Genomic DNA, 14,546 nt, shown 5'->3' on the forward strand with positions numbered 1-14,546 from the left:
TCCTTGGTGCTTAAAAAAAAGCCTTGGGCTTCAGTCTTGTGTAGCATGCTGGTTAGCATGCAAATGGTTTATTTTTGGTAAAGTTTTAAATGAGACGTGATGAACTATCACTGTTTAAAAGCATATATTTGATTCTGTTTTTGTCATTTAAAATTCCAACAATAATTTCTGTTTTTCAGTTTCTGGTTATGATAAATGGTGTAATTTCAGCAATATCAATAGAAAACATTATTTCCAAACTCGCCCACGTTTTCCATAAAAGTCAGCGGTAAAATAAATCCAAAATACAATCTTTTAAATGTGTATGCTCCTCCCTGAGCAAAAATACAAAACAAGTCCTTCCTCAGTGCTTAAAAAAATTACTTGACTGTTGTCTGTTCCAGAGACAATCACCTCACATTTGGCTCTGATGTAGGAGGTTCCCCTCCTATATTTAGATGATTAAAATGTTAATGAGCGTGGTTTAGACAAGAAGCAAAAAAATAAAATAAAATAAAAAATATCTCTGCTGCTTCATTTGTCACGGCCATCTATAAAATCTGTGCTGCACTTTTCCTTCAGCTTTCTCAATGAAGAATTTTCCAGTAAATGTTACCCTTCATCTGTTTGGTCTTGGCAGCAGTCATTTTTCATGTATACAGTCCTCTGTTTATTCAATCAATGTTCTGTCACTGTAACTGGAAATGCAAGGCACATCGTCCTTAAAATAAGAGGTTATATTCTCGTGAAAAACTTGGCAGACAAATGTTCATATGTTTTTTTCTTTTTTCAGTCCGTATCTTATTTATCAAAAGCACAACCGCAGGCAGTCACATAGATGTAAACAAGCAACTTGCCTGGGAAACAGCCCCCAGCTGACAATGCCAACCCTTTAGCCTCACACTACTCTTTGTCTCTGTTAACATTCCTCAACACTGCATTCTCGCCACCCTGTCTGCCTCTGTGTCAGCACTGGGAACCAAGGCCTCAGCGTGAGTCTGGGATACACACTCAGTGGTTAACAAGATATTTGGTCAAAACAAAAATCACCATTGCCTTGAGTCAAAGATTTGAAGCTCACTTTTTTCTCTTTTGTCATTTATTGGGGCAAAAGGTGTCAAATCATTTTTTTAAGCACTGGAGAGGGATTTTTTTTTTTGTTTTGTTTTGTTTTTCGTCTTTTTTTAAATTCTGGGTTAGGGAGGGGTGCAAAACTTTTAATGGCTATATTTATTCTAAATACCCTCTGAACCCCAAAACCTGTTAGCAGGTTTGGAAGGCATGTTTTCTTTAAAATCACCAAAATTATATAATTTATCACAACCAAAAACTGTAAAAACAGAAGTTAGCCTTGGATTTTTAACTTTGTGACGGTCTTTGAACACATCATCTGCGGCAAACACCTCAGTCAGAAAAAAAAACCATAACCAAAACTGGGCTTAAAGTAGTGATTTTCATCAAATCATTTTATTCTAAATGTTTAAAATTTCACCAAAAATAAACTGTTAGCACAAACTAGAATGCACGACAAGAGTGAAAAACCATGGCTTTTTTTAACTCCAGGATTTCATCTTCAACTTTTAACTTTCAAACATCAAAGGTAAGCTTCAAAATTCCAATTGTAGAAAAGACCCCAAAGTTAGTTATTACTAAGTGCCTTTGCCCATATTATATTTCAGTGTTTAATGTTTTCTACATATTTACTGTTGATAAGCCTGTAAGGGAGCCGCCCCACCTGCTAGTATGGCATGGCAAGCCATTTTAACATTTAATAGCTAGACTGGATATTCATTACTGATATCTGCAACATAATTTTGCCTAGTCAAAACTCTTATTCAAGATATCTGTAATTAGATTTTGACTAGTCAAAACCCTAATTTAAGAATTGCAGATATCTGTAACTGTAGTTTTGACTAGTCAGAATGACATTATAGATATCTTCAATTAAAATTCACACTAGTCACAATGACATTACTACTAGTCAAAATGGTGTTGTTGATATCTATAATGGTAATTCTGGATAGTCACACTTAGCGATTAAATGTTAAAACGGCTTGCCATACTGCTGGTGGTATATCGTAATCACACAGTTGGGAAGTAGTGTGCTCCAGCTGGTTGGTCAAGGGGTGGATTATGACTGAGTAGTCTGTGCGCAGTGGTGTAGTGGAGGGTATACTCAGGTATACAGGGTATACCCACTTCTTTTTCTATCCAGTGACAGTATACCCACCTATCAGCTAAACAGCCATTGTAATATATAGGAGAGTATGCCCACTTCCTCATCGGTAACCTACCTATCTACCTACTAGTACACCCACCTCATCAACTACCGCTACACCACTGTCTGTGCATGAATGAAAAGGAGTGAGTAGGGAAAATATCTGTACCTTTGGGGAGGGTAAAAAAAAAAAGAAAAAAGAAGTCTCACCCCTGCCATCCCCTTCCTCTGATAAGTAAAGAACACTCCCTTATTAAGACATATGATCCAGTGCAAGCCCATCTAGTTTCATCCAAAAAATGAGGAAGCAAAACAGACAACTGATATCTATATGTTGTGGCATTGTATACATGGTCCCCAACATAGAACCTGCTCCACGTTTCTACATGACCCACTTTTCTGTCCTTCTCATGCTCTGCCTTTGCTAACACAGAAAGACGCTGACATGTTAACACATAAAATGAAAAGATCCAGCCCCCTACGCAATGGCGAGTGACCTCTCCCCCACCCCTACCTCCCACCAGTCTCTGCTTGGTGTGACTTTGCATTCCTCTCAGTCCCAAACAACCATAAACACACACACACACACAGTCGCACCACTCCAACTTTCCCCTACTTTTACCTGTAACCTTTGCCTCTTCTTGTCACTCCTGCCTTTGTTTCTCTGCCCTTTCTGCTTTATTGTCATTGTATCTTTGGAAAACAAAAGAGGGGTATGACATGTACTAAGCTCAGTGTCATTCTTCTGACAGAAACTTTAATTTCATTCTTAAAGTAAGGTAACTTGATACATCTCAGTTGAGTGGCTGCAGCAAAACACTTTTGTGAATGTGAGGACATTTTTGTAAAGATTCTGCTGAGGAAAGCACAAACTAAATATCACACTGAAGGCTTATGTGCTATCCATTCCATTAATCCAATAGTTTGTTTTTTGGCTCGCTCTTGTATATGCTACTCACTCTGATTACTGCAGCAACTTCAGGTTTTCTATCTGAGGCTGCTGCTCAGGTGAAAACCAGGTTTACATTTAAATGTGATTTTGTGTATTTTGCTTCATTTATATATTTTTGGTCACTCGGGGACAGAAAATCATCACAACAAAAAAACAAATAGCTAGCACCAAACCACCAGATTACACAGCTGTTGTGTTAAAGGGATGATTCTGATTTTTGAAGTGCATGGGGCATGCCCTCAATTTGGAGAAGCAGGCTGGAGACCAACCTAGAAGCTAAGCAATTTACTGCTGTAGATGGAGGTCAGCAATGACATGTATATCAGCCACCTTAAAATTCTCCCACCTAAAAAAAATCAATATCAGTTTACAGCAAGTGTATGCTATACTGAGAGTTTTTCCCACCACTTTACCTTTTCGTCAGGCATCCTGTTCCAACAGGGGAGCCATTAATGGCTTCAGTTCCTAATCTACGCTCTCGTCCAAGCCACCAGACTCCATTGACCATAACAGTAATTTTACCTCGCTGAAAACAGGAGCTGCCTTTGCCTACCACTCGTCATCTTGGAATTAGCAGGTTCTATCTGACATTTTTGTCAAAATTTTGTTATTCATACATTTTTATTCTGTGACAGCTTATTTAAATATTGCCAGGTGTTGATGCACATCAGCTGTGTCTGGTGGAAGGTAGCTAACAGAGCTGCTTATTCAGCCATTACTGCTCATAACACCCGACCCAGCAGCGTTGCCGTGGAAACATCATGGCAACCCCCGGTGTCTCCCTTGGTAAACCTGGTGAGTTAGCAGCTTCATTTTGAGCAGCAAATACTGTTCACAAATCTGTCTAAATCTGTGCTAGTGAGCAGTCAGCATGATTATTGCACAGGTGTGCCTTAGGCTGGCCACAATAAAAGTCCATTCTGAAATGTTCAGTTTTATCACACAGCACAATGCCACAGATGTCGCAAGTTTTGAGGGAGCGTGCAATTGGCATGCTGACTGCAGGAATGTCCACCAGAGCTGTTGCCCGTGAATTGAATGTTCATTTCTCTACCATAAGCTGTCTCCAAAGGCGTTTCAGACAATTTGGCAATACATCCAACTGGTCTCACAACCGCAGACCACGTGTAACCACACCAGCCCAGGACGTCCACATCCAGCATGTTCACCTCCAAGATCGTCGGAGACCAGCCACCTGGACAGCTGCTGCAACAATCGGTTTGCATAACCAAAGAATTTCTGCACAAACTGTCAGAAACTGTCTCGGGGAAGCTCATCTGCATGCTCGTCGTCCTCATCGGGGTCTCGACCTGACTGCAGTTCGTCATCGTAACCGACTTGAGTGGGCAAATGCTCACATTCGATGGCGTCTGGCACGTTGGAGAGGTGTTCTCTTCACGGATGAATCCCAGTTTTCACTGTTCAGGGCAGATGGCAGACAGCGTGTGTGGCATTGTGTGGGTAAGCGGTTTGCTGATGTCGTTGTGGATCGAGTGGCCCATGGTGGCGGTGGGGTTATGGTATGAGCAGGTGTATGTTATGGACAACGAACACAGGTGCATTTTATTGATGGCATTTTGAATGCACAGAGATGCCGTGACGAGATCCTGAGGCCCATTGTTGTGCCATTCATCCACGAACCATCACCTCATGTTGCAGCATGATAATGCACGGCCCCATGTTGCAAGGATCTGTACACAATTCCTGGAAGCTGAAAACATCCCAGTTCTTGCATGGCCAGCATACTCACCGGACATGACACCGATTGAGCATGTTTGGGATGCTCGGCGTATACGACAGCGTGTTCCAGTTCCTGCCAATATCCAGCAACATCGCACAGCCATTGAAGAGAAGTGGACCAACATTCCACAGGACACAATCAACAACCTGATCAACTCTATGCGAAGGAGATGTGTTGCACTGCATGAGGCAAATGGTGGTCACACCAGATACTGACTGGTTTTCTGGCCCCCCCAGACCTCCCCCAATAAAGCAAAACTGCACATTTCAGAGTGGCCTTTTATTGTGGCCAGCCTAAGGCACACCTGTGCAATAATCATGCTGTCTAATCAGCATCTTGATATGCCACACCTGTGAGGTGGGATGGATTATCTCGGCAAAGGAGAAGTGCTCACTAACAGATTTAGACAGATTTGTGAAAAATATTTGAGGGGAAATGGTCTTTTGTGTGTATAGAAAATGTTTTGGATCTTTGAGTTCAACTCATAAAAAATGGGAGCAAAAACAAAAGTGTTGCGTTTATATTTTTGTTCAGTGTATATCAGAAGTCAAAATCAATTTTAAAATCAGTTTTACAGTTGTTCCGAACAGCCACACTTATCATCGCTTTTCCATCCACCTGTTTTTATTCACATTCTTCGTTTACAAGTGGAAACAAGGAGGGAGACAGCAAAAAATAGGATTAGGTGGAAAGTTGAAGTCTTGATAAAACCAAAATGCAAGAAAGTGCAAAGGAGACAGACTTTGCAATTTACTGAAGCTTCCACTCAGAAAAAATGTCTGCAGATGAAAACATTAGGGCCTCTAGTTTCCCGGCGAGGCACAGGGTGGCGAACCCAGCGCAGAGCTAGATTCAAGCAGCGCAACCTGAGGCACGCTCAGTTTGGTAGTTTGGCAGACCGAGGTGCACTGAGATGGGTGTGGCAGCGCAGCAAGGGGAGGTGTCGACAGATCCAGCTTGGCGCAGTGACAGTTTCGTGCCAAAAGGCTTCGCCGAAGGTGCGCTAAAAGCTCGCCAGCTGAAACCTGGTCTACTGTCAGCGCAGGCGGAGTGCAGCCGGTGTAGTGAAAGTTTGGCTGACCAGCGGACAGTGCGTACACGTCACCAAAACCTCACAGGCAGGTTTCCAGAATATCAGGCACATTAACGATGCAATAAATACCCAAAAACCACTATTCAATGCAACTATCTGCAATCAGCACATAAATGTATCTCTATATCGACAGTCCCGTCACATCTGATCAAAGGGGATTGGCACCGTTTGGCACATTTGGCATGCGTAATGGAAACCCAACTTGATTTGATTAACACAGCTGCAAACTAATGAGACACATCCCTCTCAGCCAACCACAAACAGCCACAGCATCAGATAGGGAGTATATATTCAGCATCTGTCATCTTAGAAAAGTCAAAGAAAAGAAACAGAGTGAGACTGCGAGAGTGAAAGAGTGAGCACGAACGGGAGAAACACTGTCAACAAATTGTAACTTATGTTCGGTGTCTTAAGGGGTTACGTGCTTCATGTGATTGTCCATACAAATGTTAAAATGTTCTTGCTTAATGTGATCTACAAAGATGGAGTACATATTGCTGCTCTCTTCTGCTATGGCGGATTGAGTAAACTCTTATTTCGCCTTCGCGCGACGCAATTAAGGCCAAGGAGAGGGGCTCATTTGATTGGTGTGATGTGAATCGGCTGTGTAAAACCCACTCCACTTCCTCTCTCCTCCCCCTATCTGACTTGGATTTTTTTCTTACAATCTATGAATTATTATTGGACATAGCTGTACTGTGGAGCTAATAAACATTATATCTTAATACACTGTAAACACTGTACACATCATAATATAAACCAGACATAAACTTTTTATCCTCCTTGACTTTGTGGCACAGCACTTTATTTGATCAACTGTTGGCAGTACTGCAGAGCCGTAACATTACAAAAAGTAAAGGAGCATAATTAACACTGGTTAGCAAATTAGATCAGCAGCCTATATAAGATATACAGCTTGTTAAAGCAGGCCTGTGAGTGTGAATCACACACGGTTTATTGTCTTAATCTCAGTAACAGAATGTGATCTAGGCTGCGAACCATTTAATAAATGACAATAGCTGTCGAAATGAAATGTGTCTGCAGTGTCTTGAGAGAACAATGTGAAATGATGCTGTTTTAGGTGTCAGTGTGACATTGGCTAAGGTGATCTTGTCGTTGTGTATAGATAATGCCATTGGCTGAAGCTTTACTTCACCATGCCAAGTTTGTGTCTTTGCTGCTGTCAGTGCAGCATTCCACTGTCTCAGCTGTCTCAGTACCTGCAAAACTAATTACATCACCTTAAGTCTCAGCTGTAGGCTTACACTGTGTTTAATGCTTACATGGAAATAATAGCAAGTTAAGAAGCTACACTAAGATGTTGAACATAGTCAGTTTTATACACACTTACATCAGTATGTTAGCATGTTAGTCATTTTAAGCCTAAAGGTCAGTGTTGCAATATATGCTCATAGCTGAAAACCTGTTGCTCTCCAAGTCTTTCATGTTTAAAAGTCAAAAGACAGGGCATGATCTCCATGGGGGACCAGGGATGATGTCCCCTCCAATGTACGAAAGAGGGAAATTTGACTCCACCATAAAGTTGGTATCCATCCATACAGGTTTAAGCTCATGAGTTTAATTCAATCAGGAGAGACTCGTTTATAATGGTAAAAGAATATTTATTAACATGTGAACATATGAATAAGAATGTGGAAAGTCTTTGGCGATTAGACCCCGTAGAAATGGTTTGATTTAAGGAGGGTGATGACTCCATAGTTGAATAGGGACCTCAATCTAATCTGTAGCATTTCATTTCCTCACTGTCAACCACCATTTGAAGAATATTCCTCCTACCTCTTTGTCTCTCCACCATTTTACTCCTCTGCTAAAGAAATTCTTAAGTCTCTTTAAGTTGCTCGCTGCAGTTTTTCACCATAGGAGCTCTTTTTAGGGCCAAGACACTTTGTGAATAAATTCTAAGAATTATCTTAGAATTTTGTCACTAGGAGCAACTTTTTGTACTAGGACGCCTTGTGAATATGGCCCCTAGTTATGTCGGCGGTCAAAATGCAAAGTCTGTTGCACACGGTCCTTACCACTCTGCGTTCTGTGTTTTATTTCATTTCAGTGAACCTCTAACCATGTGACCACATCCTCAGATCAGGAGCATTATACCAAATTAATCACACCTGTGGGTGCTTGGCTCCCTACTATATAAGCCCCATGCACCCACACACTCTTCCTCTTTCTATCCTTATACCAGTTTGTTCTTGGACATTACTCTGCTTTACTAATTCCTCACGGTTTGGCTGTCACTTCTGGGCTACCTGTCTGGGCTCCTCCTTGACGTGCCATGAGGCTGTCTATTGTTTATTGCAGGAGGACGATCACTTATAGCGTTGCATGCCAGGTGTGTTCACTGCCATTGGGTAAGTGAGTAACATTTTCTTGAGAGTCTGTTTCACTGTTGGTTAGCAACCCGCGATAACTTCTATGTTTGGGTCTGTCCCAAGTCTCTTAAATTACTGCTAGTTATCTTACCTAGCTGACTTTGCTAGCTGTTTAGCCCCTCCCACCTAGGAAGAAATGTGAGGAGCTAGCGCTAGGAGCGATGAGCGAGCATTGTCGGTTTAAAGGGAAATTTCAGTTTATTTCAACCTAAGCAGAGCTAGAGGGGTAAACAAACATGGCAGCACACCGGTAAGGTAAGACAACACGTTTATATGTCGTTTTCTATATGTTCTCTGACATTTATCCTAATGATATGAGGCGGTCTTTGTGGAAAAAAAGCTTGTTTAGTGGACTAACTTTGCACTTGAAGATTGCCCGTTCACTTATGTTTTAACATGTCTGACGCTACTATGTGCCCCGGCTGTATCTAGGCTAATGGCTAACATGCTAACTATTATGGTTTGGCCAGGGTAAGTCCAACCTTTGGGATGTTGGCTGGGGCCTTCTCCAGGGTTGCTCGGCATCCGAATAAGAAGTGCCGCACCACAGATGGGTTGGTGGCAAAGGCTTTTCAGTCTACAGCCTCACGGCTGGCGAACACGAATGCCCTCCTAATGGTGTACCTGGAGGGGCTGATAAGGGATCTGGAATCCAAGAGCCCAGCTAAACTTCTGCCAGAAATGGCAATAGTAGTGGATACAGTGATCCAGGGTGCTAGAACTCAGGCCAGGGTCTGATGAAGCAAAAATCGGTGCCTGGAATTGGGCCAGATGGCTCCCGACCTCGTCTTCACCTTCTCTTCAAATCATCCTCTGTCAGTTTAGTATCTTAGGTTCGGTTGGCTGGTATTCAGAGAAACACTGGAGACCAATTGAATCTGGCACAATTGAGTTTAATGTGTTCGCAAGCTTCAACACATACAACTCATGAGTTAAGCTCCGGAGCAAGACTTTCTGAGCTCTCCCTTTTATGCTGGTGAAGACTTGAGAGAATCTCCACCCTCTTCCTTTTAGCCCTTCCTACCTGAGCCCAAACCTATTGGTGGCAGGCCTTTTTTGCCTTTTGTCCAGACATATCCGATCATGCCCGGACATGTCTTAATGGTGTAATCTTTTTCCCTTGGCCTGGAAATCCCCAAACTCTCCCACCATTAGGTTTGAACTCGGTTTCACGCTATTTTTAAAAAAGATATGAAACTTGGGGACTATTTCTATAAGGTCCCCTGTGCCTTCATGCAATATAAAACTTTGTGTGTGTGTGTCTATTATTACACTTCCAGGCAGTACATGGCATGGTATGTGTGTGTGTTCTCAATATATGAATTACATAAACTGGTGTAAAAGTGTTTTGCCATATATGGATACATAAAAAACATTATTATATGAACTTCAACCTTAATCAACTTATGCAATATAAAACATTTACCTGATTAATGATTAAATCTTACACTACAGGTCCTGGGTAATTCCCTGGCGCAACTGACCATGACTCGTCAGCATATTTGGCTGAGTCAGTCGGGTTTATCGGATTCAGACCAGGCTGCGGTCATTGATGCTGAGATAACTCTTGGAGAGGTGTTTGGGCCGGCAGCAGAGGCTGCGTTGGATGAGGCTTAGAAGGTTCAGAAGCGTGCACAGTCCATTCACCAGCCTGGACAGTCGAGGCCGCTGGCTTGGAGACCTCCAGATAGGCGTATTAGCTTCCAGCGGCCTCGTTTTGCTAAGTAGGACTCCCATAGCTGTGATAGAGCGGGGCGGGGGGTTCCACCACAGCAGTCACAGGGCAATGAGCGTTCTCACCCACGCTCCGGAGAGCGTGCTGGTTGGGGTGCTGGCAGGGCCTGCTAGTGTTCCTGACTGTGCAGCCCTACTGACGCCATCTTTTTCCAGCACCCACCTCATTGCTTGGCGTCAGTGCACCTCTTGTCCGTGGGTGCTCAGAACTCTGCAGTTGGGGTACCGCTTGCAATTCAGGGTTCGACCCCCTCACTTCCAGGGGATCCTGATGACAAGAGTAAGGGACAAATCTCATGCTGCTATTCTGGTCTGCGAGATTTCTGCCTCACTAGGGAAAGGTGCAATACGGCCTCTGTCTCCAGAAGAGGCGAGAGGGGGATTTTATTCCAGCTACTTCCTTGTTCCCAAGCGGACCAAAGGGTTCCGCCCAATTCTAGATTTGAGGTGCCTGAACAAGTTCTTCGAGGTGCTTCCCTTTCAGATGCTGATATTGAGGGCCTTGTTTCAGGCCATAACGCGGGTGACTGGTTCACAACAGTGGGCCTTCGCAATGCCTATTTTTATATTCCCATCAGCCTGGACCACAGACCGTTCCTCAGGTTTTCTTCTCAGGAGAGGACCTTCGAATACAACGTCCTCCCCTTCGGTCTGTCCCTGTCAACACGTACTTTCACCAAATGCAAGGATGCCACACTCATCCCCCTGCGGCGGAAGGGCATTCGAGTGTTAAATTATCTGGATGATTGGCTGGTGTGTGCTCCATCAGAGGGCCTGGCACGCAGCCACACAGAGACTGTGCTAGCACATCTGGTTGCACTGGGGTTGCATTTGAATGCAGAAAAGAGCTGCCTCATGCCAGTAAGGTCAGTTGAGTATTTGGGTCTCCTTCTGGATTCGACCACGATGAAGGCGTGCCTGAGTCAGAAGAGGCAGAATGCAATCATGGAGTGCATCACAGGTTGCATTTCCAGCAAGTCGGTGTCAGTGCTGCTGTGTCAGAGGATGTTGGGCCTTTTTGCAGCGGCAGCTCAGGTTGTGCCACTGGGCTTGTTACACACGCCCTCTCCAATTATGGTTTGGTCGCCAGGGCCGGTTGAAAATCCTCATCTTGTCACACAGAGCCCTCAAGGTCCTTGTGGTGGAGGCGGTCTCAGGCTGTCCGAGACGGCATCCCCCTGGGCCAAGGAGGATGCAGGGTGACCATTACGACCGACGCCTCCCAATTCGGCTGGGGTACGGTCTGGGAGGGAAGGTCTGTTCGCAGCTGTTGGGGTCCTGCACAACAGGGATGGCATGTGAACCTCCTCGGAATGGAAGCAGCTCACCTGGCTCTGAGAAACTTCCTGCCAACTGTACAGGGGAGGCAGGTCATGATACAGACAGACAATACAGCTGTAGTGTCCTACATCAATCACCAGGGCGGATTGAAGTCTCCATCTCTGCATGCAAGGGTGCGACTGCTGCTCTTGTGGGCGCAGTCCAGGGACATAATCCTGAGAGCATTTTACCTTCCAGGGCCCCAGAATGTAGCTGCAGACCTGCTGTCGAGGGGAGGTCCCCTTCCTGGTGAGTGGCGCCTACACCCTCAGGTTGTGGACCAGGTTTGGCAGTGGTTCAGTCGAGCAGAGGTGGACCACTTTGCCACAGAGGACAACACTCATTGTCCTCTGTGGTCCTCAATGCACGTTCCACCAGGACCACTGGGGACGGACGCCCTCAGTCTTTCATGGCCCAGTGTAAGGCTGAATGCATTTCCCCCACTTCCTCTCATTTCAGCATTCCTTAGGAGTGTGAGGCCGCAGTGTGTTCAGGTGCTCTTGGTGGCACCGAACTGGCCACAGAGGCCGTGGATGGCAGAGATCTACGAGTTGTTGGAGGGTTGCCCATGACGTCTTCCAGTGAGACCAGACATGTTGTCCCAGGTGCATGACAGCATATGGTACCCAGAACCCCAGATCCTGAAGCTTCATGTGTGGCCCTTGAACGGCAGCGCTTGCGTGCACTTGGCCTAGATAGGGAAGTGGTGGACACCTTGCAGGCTTCACATGCCTTTTCCACTCAGCGGCAGTACAGCAGCAAATGGAAGGTGTTCAGGGACTGGTGCAGTGCTAAGGGAAAGGATCCCTTTACTTGCAAAATCTCTACAATTCTGTCCTTCCTCCAGCACCTCGTTACCCTTGGTCGGTTGGAGTCAACCCTCAGGAGCAACTTTGCAGCAATCTCTGTACTTCATAAGAAGTGTGATGGCAGGTCTCCGGGGACACATCCCCTGGCTGTGCATTTTTTGAGAGGTGTCCCATCTCAAAAGCTTTTACTACCTTCCTGGGACCTCCAGGTGGTTCTTAGGGTGCTTTGTTTGCCCCCTTTTGAGCCACTGTCTGATCTTGACCTTCGGCTTCTTTCTCTGAAGACCGCCTTTCTATTGGCCATTGTGTCTGCTAAATGGGTTAGTGAGTTGAGTGCTCTCTCTGTGGACCCAGCATGTCTTAGTTTTGGGGAGGGAGACAGAATGGTCCGCCTCCTGCCAAACCCAGCTTTTCAGCCGAAGGTCTTGCCTAGAGGTTTTGTCTCCAGGCCTCTGATACTGGAGTCTTTCTATCCTCCGCCTCATTTTTCAGCGGAAGCAGAGAAGCTGCACAACTTGTGCCCTCTAAGGGCCCTCAAGTTTAATGTGGACTGCACTAAGACATTTCGCTCGTCTGATGCACTGTTTGTGTCTTACAGTAGAGCCATGCTGGGCAGGCCTGTGTCAAAACAACGCCTTGCCCATTGGGTAGTGGACTTGATTGCCCTGGCTTATGTGCATGCTGGGGTAGATCCCCCCTCAGGACTTGGTGCACACTCTACAAGGGCAATGGCTACCTCATTGGCGCTGTTTCGGGGCACTCCGTTGGAGGATGTGTGTGATGCATCAGGCTTGGCGTCCTCTTTGACTTTCACCAGATTTTATCGGTTAAATCTGGCTTAATCCACTGTGTCTTTTTCAGTTCTTGGGGTAGCTGTGAATACCTGAGTTACATTTTTTATTTGTTGTACTTGAGGAGTTTGGCTCATGCTCCAGGATGTGTTTTTTTGTTGTTGCCTTTTGGCCTGCACTGATTATTACCATTACACTGGACTGGACACTTTTTGTTCACACTATGGTTCACAATAAAATGTTTCAACTGAATTTTATTGTGTTCTGTTGCTTTTTGGTCTTTGAGTGGTGCCACCTCACTCTCCTCATGGCTGATTTGGTATACTGTAGTCACATGGTTACAGGTTCACTGAAATGAAATAAAACAAATGTTTACGTATGTAAACATGGTTTTATGAATGAAAGTGAACCTGTAAGCCATCACTGTCACTCAGCAGTGAAGGTTGGCCCTGCCTTCCTTCCCAGTCGGTAGAAAGAGGAAGAGTGTGTGGGTGCATGGGGCTTAGTAGGGAGCGAAGCACCCACAGGTGTGATTAATTTGGTTTAATGCTCCTGATCCAAGGATGTGGTCACATGGTTACAGGTTCACTTTTATTCATAAAACCGTGTTTACATACGTAAACATTAATTTTACTGAACATCCAACATGCAGCTGCTGGTTTAAGAGTTCTTACTAAGTTCTTACTTATTTTGTTTTTATGAAATGTGTCTGTATACAGGCTGTGTACCAGGTGTGTGTGCATTTGGATACAGTGGCTTGGGCTGCACATTCCAGTCTGCGTCCAAGTAAATGAGATGGAGAAATTTATTTTACTGTTTTCAGCAACTAACAAAAACAAGTGGGCCTAATAAAAATAAAACACTTTCTCTGACACTGCAGCACCACAAGAAAGGCAAACTGTGGAGCTTTTACTCCCAGCCTCTTGACTGTTTGCTGCTACAAGAAATTGCAAAAATAAGGGGCCAGGGGAACCATAAAAGATCCCAGCCACCCAGATAACTGCCTTTTCTCCCTGCTGAGGTCAGGCAGAAGGTACAGGTTACACCAGGCCAGTACTAATCTCCTCAGGCAGAGAATTCCAGAGCTTCAGAGCCTTGACGGCAAAAGTCCAGTCACCTTTCATTACCAGCCTTGACCTAGGGACAACTAGTGAGGGTAGACATATATACAACTATGTAACTCGGTGCTAAATCATGTTGAGCTTTAAAAGTTATTTAAAGAATATTAAAATCAATTCTGAAGTTAGGTAAGGTAGGTAAACAAGAATTGCCGTGATATGTGACCTATGATTTGTCCAGGTTAAAATACAAGCAACAGCATTCTCTACTAGTTGAAGCCAAGCTACTGACGATTTACTGAGGCATATACACAGTGCATTACAGTAGTCAAGGTGCAAGATTACAAAAGCATGAGGAAAAAACACACTGATTTGATTTTGATAATATTTCTTAGGTGGAAGTAGCAGGATTTAATGAGATTATTGACATGTGGTTCAGAGTTCAATTGAGAATTGAA

The sequence above is a fragment of the Epinephelus fuscoguttatus genome, linkage group LG4 (genome assembly GCF_011397635.1).
Source record: "Epinephelus fuscoguttatus linkage group LG4, E.fuscoguttatus.final_Chr_v1".
NCBI lineage: Eukaryota > Metazoa > Chordata > Actinopteri > Perciformes > Serranidae > Epinephelus > Epinephelus fuscoguttatus.